We start from the raw sequence: 12,285 nt of genomic DNA, 5'->3' as shown, positions 1-12,285 counted from the left end.
TCACCAAAGAAGATATACAGATGGCAAACATATGAAACAATGCTCCACATCATATGCCATCAGGGAAATGCAAATTAAAACAATGAGATACCATTACACACATATTAGAATGATCAGAATCTGGAACACTGATAATATCTAAATGTTAGCAAGGACATGGAGCAACAGAATCTCTCATTCATTGGTGGTGGGAATGCAAAATGATGCAGTCACTTTTGAAGACTATTTGGCAGTTCTTACAAAACTAAATATAATCTTATCATACAACCCAGCAATCGCACTTCTTGCTATTTGCCAAAAGGAGTAGAAAACTTACATTCATACAAAATCTGCACACGGATGGTTATAGTAGCATTACTCATAATTGCCGAAACTTGGAAGCAACCAAAATGTCCTTCAGCCGGTGAATGGACAGACTATTGTACATTATGACAGTGGAATGTTATTCAGCCCTGACAAGAAATGAGCTAATAAGCCATGAAGACATAGAGAAAACTTAAATGCATATTATCAAATGAAAGAAAACAATCTCAAAAGGCTACATACTGTATAATTCAAATTATATGACATTCTGTAAAAGGCAAAACGATGGAGATAGTAAGGAAAATAGTAGCTGCCAGGGATTGGTGGGGAGGGAGGGATGAATAGGGAAAGCACAGGAGAGTTATAGGGCAGTGAAACTACTCTGATACTATAATTGTAGATATTTATTATTATAAATTAGTCCAAACCCATAGAATATACAACTTGAAGAGTGAATCCTAATGTAAACTATGGACTTTGAGTGATAATGTATCAATGTTAATCAATTCGGGCTCAGATTCATCAATTGTAATGTTCAGATTTGTTAATTGTAAGAAATGTACCACTCTAGGGGGGGAATGTTGATAATGGGGGAGGCTATGCATGTGGAGGCAGAGAAGATACAGGAAATCTCTGTATCTTCTGCTCAATTATGCGGGGTACCTGAAACTTGCCTAAAAAATAAAAATCTGTTAAAGAAATTTGCTGGTGAGTCACTAGGGTTAATATTGGGTGGTGCCACTTCCATCTGCATGCCTTGATTCCTGGTCCCATGAGCCTTGGCTGTGGGAGAAACAGCAATATATATTGGACACTGATTCAGAGCATATACAACCTTCTGAAGAACCTTTCCCCAGTTCTGCAAGGTGTTGCGACCTAGCTATCAATGTGACTGAGTCTTCAAAAGGCCATTTTATAGTTTTATCAAACCAGCTACTTCAGGATGATGGGGAACATGATAAGATTAATGAATTCCATGATCATGGGTACATTGCCACACTAATTTCCTGTGAAGTGAGTTCCTTGATAAGAAGTAATGCTGTGTGGAATACCATGATGGTGGATAAGGCATTCTGTAAGTCCACAGATGGTAGTTTTGGCAGAAGCACTACATGCAGTGGAGGAAAATCCATATGCAGAGTAAGTGTCTATTCCAGTAAGAATACATCACTACTCTACCCATATTGGAAGCAGTCCAATGTAATCAACCTGTCACCAGGTAACTGGCTGATCACTCAAGTAAATGGTGCCATATCAGGGATTCAGTGCTAGTCTCTGATACTGGCAGATTGCGTACTCAGCCATGGCTATGGTCAGCTCGGCCTTAGTAGGTGGAAGTTCAGGTTGCTGAATCCACGGATAACCTCCACCCCTGCCATCATGGCCACTTTGTTCATGAGCCCATTTGGTGATAACAGGGGTGGCTGGGGAAAGAGCCTGACTGGTATCTACAGAATGGGTCATCCTTTCCACTTGATTATTAAAATCCTTCAAGTCTTCTCTTCCTCTATCAACTGATTGTAGGAAACTCTCCATGAGTCCATAGGTGCAGGCTGGGAGAGAGAAGGGAGTTTAGCAGCAGTGGGGACTATGGGCATTTGGGCCACTTCATGTAATTTACTTGCACTTTCAGGGACTGCTTGGGCATGACCTCATTTATACCATTTCCATTTGATGATAGAGTGTTGCTGTGAACACTCAGATTTATGTCTTGGTGAGTCATATAACACCCAGTTCATGATGGGCAGCTCAATTTGTATGGTAACTTGGTGGCTCATGGTTAAACATTCTACTCCGCCCCAGTGGCAGGACAAGAGCTATTTCTCAAAAGGGAAGTAGTTATCTGCAGAGGAATTTGTTCCAAAATTCTAAGGGCCTGTGCTGTGATTCATCTGGAGGGGCTGCCAAAGGCTCCAAACAGCATGCCTATCTGTCACTGAAACTTTAAGTGCCATTGTATCTGCTGGATCATGTGGCCCAATTGTCAAGGCAGTTTGCATAATAGCCTGGAGCTGTTACACAGCTTTCTCTTGTTCTGGACTGCACTCAAAACTGGCAGCTTTTTGGGTGATTTGTTAAATGGGCAACAGAAACACAACCAAATGAGGAATAGGCTTCCACCAAAATCTAAGGAGATCTTCTTTAGGGAACACAATAGCTTTCTGGTCATTTATGCAGTTCTTAAGCTGTGAATTTGAGTCCCCAGTGATATTAGGAGCAACCAGCCAAGCTCATTATATTCATAATTTTACCAAAAATATTTGAGAGTATCATATACACAGTCAGTCAAATGCTTGCTTCTTACAAATCTTTGATTAGGGTGTCCAATGTTGATATTTGGGGAAGCTTTATTGACAGATCACACTATGGACTGTCAGTGTTCTCTCTCTCTCTTTTTTTTGGTTGGGAAAGATTTGCTGTGAGCCAACAACTGTTGCCAATCTTCCTCTCTCTCTCTCTTTTTTCCCCTCTCCAAAGCCTCAGTGCATAGTTGTATATTCTAGTTGTAAATCCTCCTATTTCTTCTATGTGAACCACTGCCACAGCATGGCTACTGACAGATGAGTGGTGTGGTTCCACACCCTGGGAGCCAAACCTTGGCTGCCAAAGTGGAGTGCACCAAACTTTAACCACTAGGCCATCAGGGCTGGCCCAGTGCTCTCTCTATTATTGGAAATAGAGTCATTAGCATCTTTACATTTTATCAATTTAGAGAGCCAGTTCCAGAAACCCTGAAACCAGTTCAGAAAACTCATCCTTAACGTTGTTTCTCTAGACTTAGTCAGCACCAAAACATATATTTGTCAAGGTTCTCTATAGAAACAGAACCAAGGCAGTATTGCCTGGATGCTTGGGCAATATAGTGATTTATTATAAGAAATTGGTCCCTGTGATTACTAGGGCTGACAAGTCACAAGATCTGCAGTTAGAAAACTAAAGATCCAGGAGAGCTGATGGTGTAGTTCCAGTATGAATGCTGGTAGGCTGAAGATCCAGGAAGAGCTGATGTTTCAGTTGGAGTCCAACGACAGGAAAAAACTGGTGTCCCGGCTCCAAGGCAGTCAGGCAGGAGGAGTTACCCTTACTCATGGCAGGATCAGCTTTTTTGTTCTATTTAGACTTTCAATTGTTTGGATGAGGCCCACTCATATTAGTGAGGGCAGTCAGCTTTACTCAGTCTAAATCTACTGATCACATGCTAATCTCACCCGGAAACATCCTCACAGAAACACCCAGAATAATGTTTGACCAAACGTCTGAGCACCCTGTGGTCCAGTCAAGTTGACACAGAAAATTAACTATCATGCTCCCATTGTAAAATCCTCTACTATAACCTTTCATTTATTGGTTGTAACTATTGATGCTCATTGACTGAGGTAACTATTTGATTAAACGTTGCCAAATGGTTACTTGTTTATTTCAATATTCCTTCTCTAAAAAAGAGAATTTCCTTTTATCAACTAGAGCTATTACGGTACTCTGAAATGTAATTCATTCCAAAAAGAGAGGATTAATGTTTAATTTTTTTCCTTCTATTTGCTGTCTTAACATAAGGAGTTAGTTCCCAAGTTACATCCAGTGGGGTTCAATGAGTTGTTTTTGCCTTTTTTGTTTTCTCTCCATCTTTTTAAAAACGTATATAAACTCCTGGGTTTTGTTAGTCAATGTTTCAATTTTATTCATCGTTTTTGATGCTTAAATTGCCTGAATTTTGGTTAGAGTCAGTCCCTTCATATTGGCTTTTGTGTTTTTTGCATAATCAACTGGTCTTTGAATGTTTTCCATGCTTTCTGGAGCAAACAATATTTACAAATCTTGTATATTTCCTGGCCCAGACCTAGAATTAGCCACTCCTCAAGGAGCTCTGGTCCTTGGTATTTAAGGACAATAATCTGGGTGCTGATCATGTTTATTACTATTAGGTAGCCATTGCTTTTAAGACCTTTTTATACATATTTTTGAAAAGAAATAAATAGGTTCATATTGGTATTTAGCATGCAAGTTCAATATGACTATGTTCTAATTATGTATAAGAGCAAATAGAGTTGCAAAATTTTTAAAACTAATTCAATGTTCTTATTTTTAGTAGTAATATTGGTATTAATATTTAAGACTATTTCATATATGGTAGGATAATCTGAATTTAAATGTCATTTTCTCCTACAAAAGCATCTCATGGTCCTTGAAGCCTGCCTTTTAGCATACTGTACTCAAAAGCTATGGAGTCAGCCTGCTTGGGTAAACTCCTAGGTATGTTATGTATTAGATATATGATCTTGGACAAACAGCTCAAACACCTGATTCCCAGTTTCTTCAGATGGCAAAATATGAAGAATAATAGTATCTATCTGCCTTACGTAATTGAAGGATTAAATGAGATAATATATATTAAAATACTTGGAACAATGCCTGAAAAATAATAAGCACTTGGTAAGTGTTAGTAATTCATAAATATGGAACATTCTACATTGAATTATATTCTAAATAGAATTATTTATGTGTATTAAAATCATTTTTAGTACACTTTAAGCTTTGAGAGGACAGAATCTACATTTAAATCACTATTATATGCTTGCCTAGGTCCAAAAAAGTACATCGTCTGAGTTCCTTTGCAGAATGCCTTGCACCCCGTGCGTACTCAGCAATACTAGATAATTGGAAGTGTGTGTCTGTGGGTGTTTATGTGTGTTTATGTGGGAAAGAAAATGAGAGAAACAGAGGCCGGGAAAGAAAAGGAGGAGGAAATGCAGGGGAGGTGGGGAGAAAGACCAAGGTTGAAGTTTGTTTTTCCCCTTCATTCTTCAAAGTTCACTAGTGTGTTATCCAGTATTTGCATGGAGATTAATCCACATAAAAATGCAGAATTCCAAAGCTGTCTCTTACAATGTTTCTTCAGGTAGATTGGTAGAATGTCTGGATTACCTGCTGTTTTCCAAGGAGGGCAAATTCTCAGACAACTCTCACACCTGACCTTTTGGAATGACACTGGCTGGGGATAACCCATGAAGACAGGACTCCTATCGCCCACCACTCTCTTGGGAGCTCAGAGTGATCCATCAGGTCCATATGTCAGGCTATGGTGGTACGCTGGCAACAAATTTTCATGTTTTTAAGTTGCAGGATTAGGGAACCGGCCCCTCCACTGGTGGACTTAGAGGACAGGGTACAGAAGATGTGATATGGCAGTACTTTATTTTCGGCCCTATCCTGTCAGCTCAGCAGTTGAAGCTGGGGAGAGCATCAGTGCTTCCCCTTGTGTGATCAGGAAATTCAATGTTGCAGTTGTGTAACACAGCATGGGAACAGCATTTGCCATATTAGTGATCATGGCTGAAGAACCAGTAGGCCCTCCACTGCTAAGAAAGGCTGTGTGTTTATGGGGTGAGTGGGGAGGGAAGAGGGTGACCCTTGGAAAAAGGTAGTGAGGCATGTAATTTGTCATTGGTATTGTCTGGAAACAGAAATCCAGAATATGACATTCTTGTGGATTTCTTCCTTTCTTTCTGTTCTCATCTCAGTCTTCTTTGCAAATTATTCATTTTCTACTCTGATTATAAATTTTGGCATTTAAAACATCATTTATTCCCAATGAATTCCACATTTATATTTCTAGCTCAGACATTTCTTCTGAATTAAAGACTGATGATTTATTCCTTTTCTCATGTTTTCACTATGTCTTGAAATCCACCTTTGTGCTAGTCGTTGTTCTAAGCCTTAGGTATACAGCAAGGAACAAAATTAAATGTAGCATTCTTTTTGCTTTCTGATCTGTGTTTTCTTGTTCTGCTGAGGAGGATTCACCCTGAGCTAACATCGATTGCCAAGCTTCCTCTGTTTTGTATGTGGGTCTCGGCTGCAGCATGGCTGATGAGTGGTGTAGGTCCATGCCTGGGATCCGAACCTGTGAACCTAGGCCACAGAAGTGGAGCATGCCAAACTTAACCACTAAACTGCAGGCCAGTCTCCTGATCTGTATTTTTATCTTTTTCATCTTTTTATCTCTTCTTTTGTTGTTTGAATTCTGGGTAACTAATTTATAGGTATTCTCTATTATTTCTATGAAATAGTTTTTGGCATACCTCATCAGGCATATTTTTCATGCGGTTTCATGTGACTCATTAGTGGTTGTTCGTTTTTCCAAGTGTTGCCTAATTTTGGATTTTGCACTCATCTACAATGCTGCCTCCATGGAAGGATGTCATTCCAGAGCAGTTTTACATGATTTATGGCGCCTATGCATCATAAGTGAATCATTTGTTTCTTGGCCACTATTTTTTTTAAATCCAGATGGTGATTGAAACAGAGAAGCTCTCTAGTTGTGTCTTGATTGTGTGGGGAAGACATTTATCTCATTTATTCCTTATTCTGTCCTGAGGGTACAACCTTTTGAGTGCCAAGCTTTTCCCCCCATAACCATTTGGTTACTAAAACAAAAATACCATTTCACAGAGCCTCCCTCCCCTCTAGCAAACAGATCAGTGTCAACTTAAATGTTTAATAGTGTCTTCTCTTTCTTTGTCTATTTTTACTAAGCTTATTAAATATTTAATATTTATTAATGTAAGTAGTGTTTATATGTAATGGTATTTATATATAATTATGAATATGAATGACCATATAAGCTATAGAAAATAAGGCAATAAAGACCCAAACTATCATACACAGAGATTAAACATAAAATATTGCCAGTAGAATTCAAGTTTTCTGTGGAAACTTCCCCAATTCTGTTCCCCTTCTATCCTCCTCAGACATAACCTTAATTCTGAAATTAATATTTATAAATTCTGTGGAGATTTTTAGACTTTTTCCATGTATCTATGAGCCCAAAAATATACACATTTTTCTATGATAGTAATGTACAGTGTATACCTTCCTGCAACTTTAATTTGCCAAAAAAAGCTGTGAGATTAAATCATATTAATATATGTAGCATTAGTCATTCATTTTCATTTTCCATATTGCATTTCATTGTATAAATATGCCACTATTTGTCAATCCATTTATTTTTTGTTTGTAGACACTTAGGGTATTGCTACATTTTGATATTAAATGAAATACTCCAAAGAACATTCTTATATAAGTCTTTCTGTATACAAGAGTTTCTCTAGTATTTATACCTAGTAATTGCTGGTTACTAAAGAACGTAAATTTTAATCGTTACCAGATATCTCTAGATTATTTCCCAAGGTTGTTTTTTAAATCAATTTACAACTAACAAACCAACAGTGCATAAAGTTTTCTATCATTCTGCATATTTTTCAACACAATATTGTCAGATTTTTAAAATTTTACCAGTCTGACAAGTCTAAAATAGTATTTTTATAGTGGTTAACTTGTATTTTCCCAATTACTATGAGGCTGGGCATTTTGTAATATTTCTTATTTTTTAATTTTATCTCCTTCTCATTGCCAATTCATATACTTTATTTACTTTTCTCATTAGAATGTCTATCATTTAAATTATTTACTGGAGTTCTTTATAAATTCAGATACTGATCTTTTATTTTATGCATTGTGAATATTTGTCTCTGATCTTTTTTTTGCTTTAATGTTGTATGATTTTTATCACTAAGAAGTTTTTAATTTCAAAACAGTCAGGTTTATCAATTTTTTAATGGTTCGTACTTTTCATATCTTGTTTAAGAATTTCTTCCTATCCCGAGGTCATCAAGATAATATCCTGTTATTTGTACAAAAGTTTTAAAGCTTAACTTCACATTTAGGTCTTGTAATCCAAATGGAATTTATTTTTGCCCATGGCTTAAAACAAGATTCCAAATTTATTTAATTCCAGTGAATAACTAACATAATTGACTAGTGTGTTATTTTCCTGCTGATCTGTAACACTAAGTCTTTGATTTGTCAAGTGTCCCTAAGAGCAAACACAAATGATCAGTGTCAAATCAGGCTCACATGAATCATAGATCTGACCCAGTATCAAGCTTTATAAATAATTTTAAGGACACCAATAATTGAGAAACCCAAGTAAAACAAGCTATTGATATGTAGTAGGTACTTGAGGCCCTGATTAATATATGAAGTCTCTCAGAGAGGTTTGCAGTCACATTGCTTACAAAGATGACAGCTGTATTAGTCATGAATAATGTATTCATGTGTTAGCTACTTTATACTCTGTTACATTTCCTAGGGAACCATGGCCCCCAAATCCCTTGATTCCAAATTTTTTGTCCATAAGTCACCCATACAGACTAGGAAATAGGATTTTCTCCCCTATAAGCTAATATCATTAATGTGGTTGCCAGAAAATTTTTCATTAAAACGTTTACAAGGTAATTTGATCAGAGCATCTTCCTTCTTTTTTTTCTGGGGGCATCTCCTTTCTAAGTTTGTTGATGGATCTTAGCCTTGCTGTTAACCATTTCCTTCCTACCAGGCCTAAGTGGATGCATTTTCTGGGGTCCCTATTATCTTCTACCAATCTGTCAATTGATGTACCAAAATTACATTGAATTAATAAGAACACAGGAAAGTGAAGCATAGTAGTTAAGAATGCAAGCTAGACTTGACTTTATTTATTCCTGGTTCTGCTGTTTAATGTGTGATCTTGGGTACCATTCTTTGCCTCTGATTTCACATTTCTTTGTGTTACTTTCAATATAAATGTTAATGCATATAATTTCTTAGATGAATGACTCAAATTTAGTAACCCTTCAATAATGTTAGCTATTCCTGCTATTATATAGTTTTATAATAGTAAAAACTGTATTTATTTTTGGAAAGATATACTTTGTAATTTAGTCTTGGAATTAAAGTTATTTTTGTATAGTGTTGTTATATGCACTGATTTTGTTGAACTCATTAATTTCTTAATTTGTCCATTTTCTTTGTTTTTTTAATGAAGGCAGCCATTATTTATTAACTATGATAGTTGTCTTCTATCCTTTCCAATTATTTTACATTTTATATATTTTCCTTGTTTGCTGAGTTATCTAGGACTTATAGGACATTGTTGAATAAAAATTCTTTCTTCTTGACTATAAAGACAGTTCTTATATTATTTCACTCTTAAGTATGTAGTCTCCACTTGTTTGTTGATTTCTTCTGTCAGATTAAGGAAGTTCCTTTTATTTATAGTTTGTGATGAGTTAAGAATATGTTCTAAATTATTTCAAATATACTTCTTGTATTTTCTATGGTGGTTATATATATTTTTATTTAATTTTTTAGTGCAATGGATTTTATTAATAGATTTTCAATTAGGTGTCCTGTTATGGTTCTAGGATAAACCAAATATGGTCATGCCATATTATTTATTTTTTAAGACATACTGGATTCTGTTTGCTAATATTTACATAGGATTTTTGTATCAAAGTTTATAAGTTTATGCCTTAAAATTATTATTTACATAGTTTCCTTTAATTTTGTATCAAGTGTGTACTAGTCTTATACAATAAACTGGGGAAGAATTCTATCTCTGTGTTGTGTAAAAGAATATGTTTAAATTGGACACTGTCTACAACTTGAAAGTTTTGCAACACTTGTAGAAAACCTTGACTGTTAAGTATGTATGTGAAGATAGTAAATTATTGATTCAACATTTAAAAATTTCATGAGTTAATTTTAGGAAGTTATACGGTTCTGAAATTTGTCCATTTCATGTAAGTTTAAGATTTACTGATAGAAAGTCCTTCAGAGTATTTCTTTAATTATGAACCATTTTCATTATTAATATTATTTATTTACGAAATCTCTCTTTTCTTAATCTACTCTGAATGTTATTATTTTTTGTAAACTTTTCGTTTGTACTTGAATCAAAGTGCATTCTCAAATATATTTTGGCTGAATTCTCATATCCCATAAATTTGCTAGTTTGTGTTTTAAATCATCATTTGCCAAATTTTAGTTTGATTTATATACAAATAAATAAGAAATTTATATTAAAATACCATACCATATTATGGCTTAACATTTTCCCTTTATAATATTCAACTTTTGCTTTTGCTTTACATTTTACAAGGCTTCTTATTAGGCGCACGAATATTCAGAATTGTTTTAGGTACATAGTCAATTCCTCCTTTTATCAGTATGAAGTAAATTTCTTTATTTCTAGTAACCTTTTTGCCTAAGATGTATTTAGTTTGATGTTTGCCTATATATTTCATTTACCTGCTACATATTTTTACTTCCCTTTTTCTCTTTCCGTGTATTGTAGGAATGCATATATTATGTGTGTCTATTATAACTATTGTATAGTTTTTGCTTTTTTTCTCATCTGAAATCTTTTTCATTTAAATGGATTAATTTATTTCTTCATATTCATTGTATGTAAACTTATGAATGCAAGATAAGTACAAATTTTCTTTCTTAGACGGGCCCAAGGCTACTAAATGTATGCTGGTAAATATTTAACAACCACCTCTAAAAAAAAAAAAAAGAAAAGCCTTAATTTTTAGTGTTTGCCAATTGCTGTAATGTAAATGCTTCCACTCGGCTGATTTCAAACTACCATCACTGAAATGGTGCATACTACTGACTCATAAGCCTGTATGGATCTATATCTACTGTGTCCACAACCACATATCTAGTACCTAGGATACTAGACATACAGTAAGCACTTAGTAAAAAATTTGTTGAACAATAGAAAAAATTTGTGGGATGATGTGAGATACAGGACAAAAGTGTAAAAGTACTTACAAGTAGGTTTACTTTCCTTGCATGTCATCAAAGTGTATTCCAAAGAAGAGAAGTATCATTAAAAAATTCCAGTTATAAAGTATCAAAAATTATTTTAAAAAATTATTACACATTTATATTCTGTTCCTCTGAAGGAACTGTGTTATAATTCTGAAATGATAAACATTAAGTTTGTTATCAGATTGGTATGTTACCATTTAAGCCCTTTCTAAACTCAATGTATTACCTAGATGAGTTACTTTATCCTTCTAAGCCTCAATTTTATTATCTGTAAAATAGCTTTTTTAACGGCTACCCCATATATTTGTGAAAAGGAGTAAATGGAATCAAAATGAAATTATACAGCATCTTACTTAACACATTACAGATGCTCAAAAAAGCCAGCTCCTTTTGCTTATTATTGCCAACTAGTTTATGAATGTGCTGGAATCATCTTTAAGGATAATCTAGAAAGCATTCATTCAATCTTCATTAAATTCTGAACATGTGCAAAGTACTGTGAGGCCGCTGTGTTTGGGTTCCATGGATAGTGTATCAGTTTTCTAATGGCATAATAATTCTGTGAAACAAACTAGGTCAACACTCACTGGCTCAAAACAATAACCGTTTATTTGCTTCACAAAATTGCAGTTCAATAATTTAAGCTGGACTATCCTCCGATCTTGGCAGGGCTCACTCACGTGAGTAGGGGTACACTGGCTGCTCATTGGGAGCTGATGCATCTGGGAGTAAGTAGGTTTGCTATAGAATAGAGTTGCTTAGCTCTGCTCTCATATCCTTCCAACAGGCCAGATAGGCATGTTCTTATGAAGGTAGCAGGAATCCAGTATGCTCCAATTATTCTATTGGCTATTGCTCCATTGGTCACAGTCAGTCACACGTCCAAGTCCAGAGTGTAGGAGGGCAGTATTGAGAGACTTGCAAACAGGTAGATGTGAACAATTGTGGCCATTAATACTATCTACATACCAAAAGTAGGATTCAAAAATAAGATTTTATCTCTGACCTTTAGGAATTCAAATATCCTTAATATACAGGACATATGTGTAGATAACGAAAACATGAGGGAGTATAGAGAATGTGGAAAGAAAGAAATGATCACTTTACCCAGAAATCATCAAGAAAACCTTTAAACTGGAATTTCAGCTTACCATGGAAAATGGAAGAAGGGAGAAAACTCTCTTTGGAAGAAACAAATACATTAGCATAATCATAAAGCAAGACTGAGTATGGTGTTTGGAAGAGAATGGGAAGCCTGGCTAAAGCAGATTCGTGTTGGAATATGTCAAAAATATGGCTTCAGACTGCTTTGGATTATGGTACCTA

At 35.4% G+C, this 12,285-nt stretch overlaps 2 pseudogenes; both read right to left on the bottom strand.

Annotated features, from left to right (window-relative positions):
* Positions 1-949: 949 nt before the first annotated feature.
* Positions 950-1,788, bottom strand: LOC139076364 (uncharacterized; annotated as a pseudogene).
* A 5-nt stretch (positions 1,789-1,793) lies between these two features.
* LOC139076363 (uncharacterized) lies at positions 1,794-11,681 on the bottom strand (annotated as a pseudogene).
* Between the last annotated feature and the right edge of the window lie 604 nt (positions 11,682-12,285).

This window comes from Equus przewalskii, chromosome 16, assembly GCF_037783145.1.
Source record: "Equus przewalskii isolate Varuska chromosome 16, EquPr2, whole genome shotgun sequence".
Classification (NCBI taxonomy): domain Eukaryota; kingdom Metazoa; phylum Chordata; class Mammalia; order Perissodactyla; family Equidae; genus Equus; species Equus przewalskii.
This window is presented reverse-complemented; position numbering and strand designations above follow the sequence as displayed.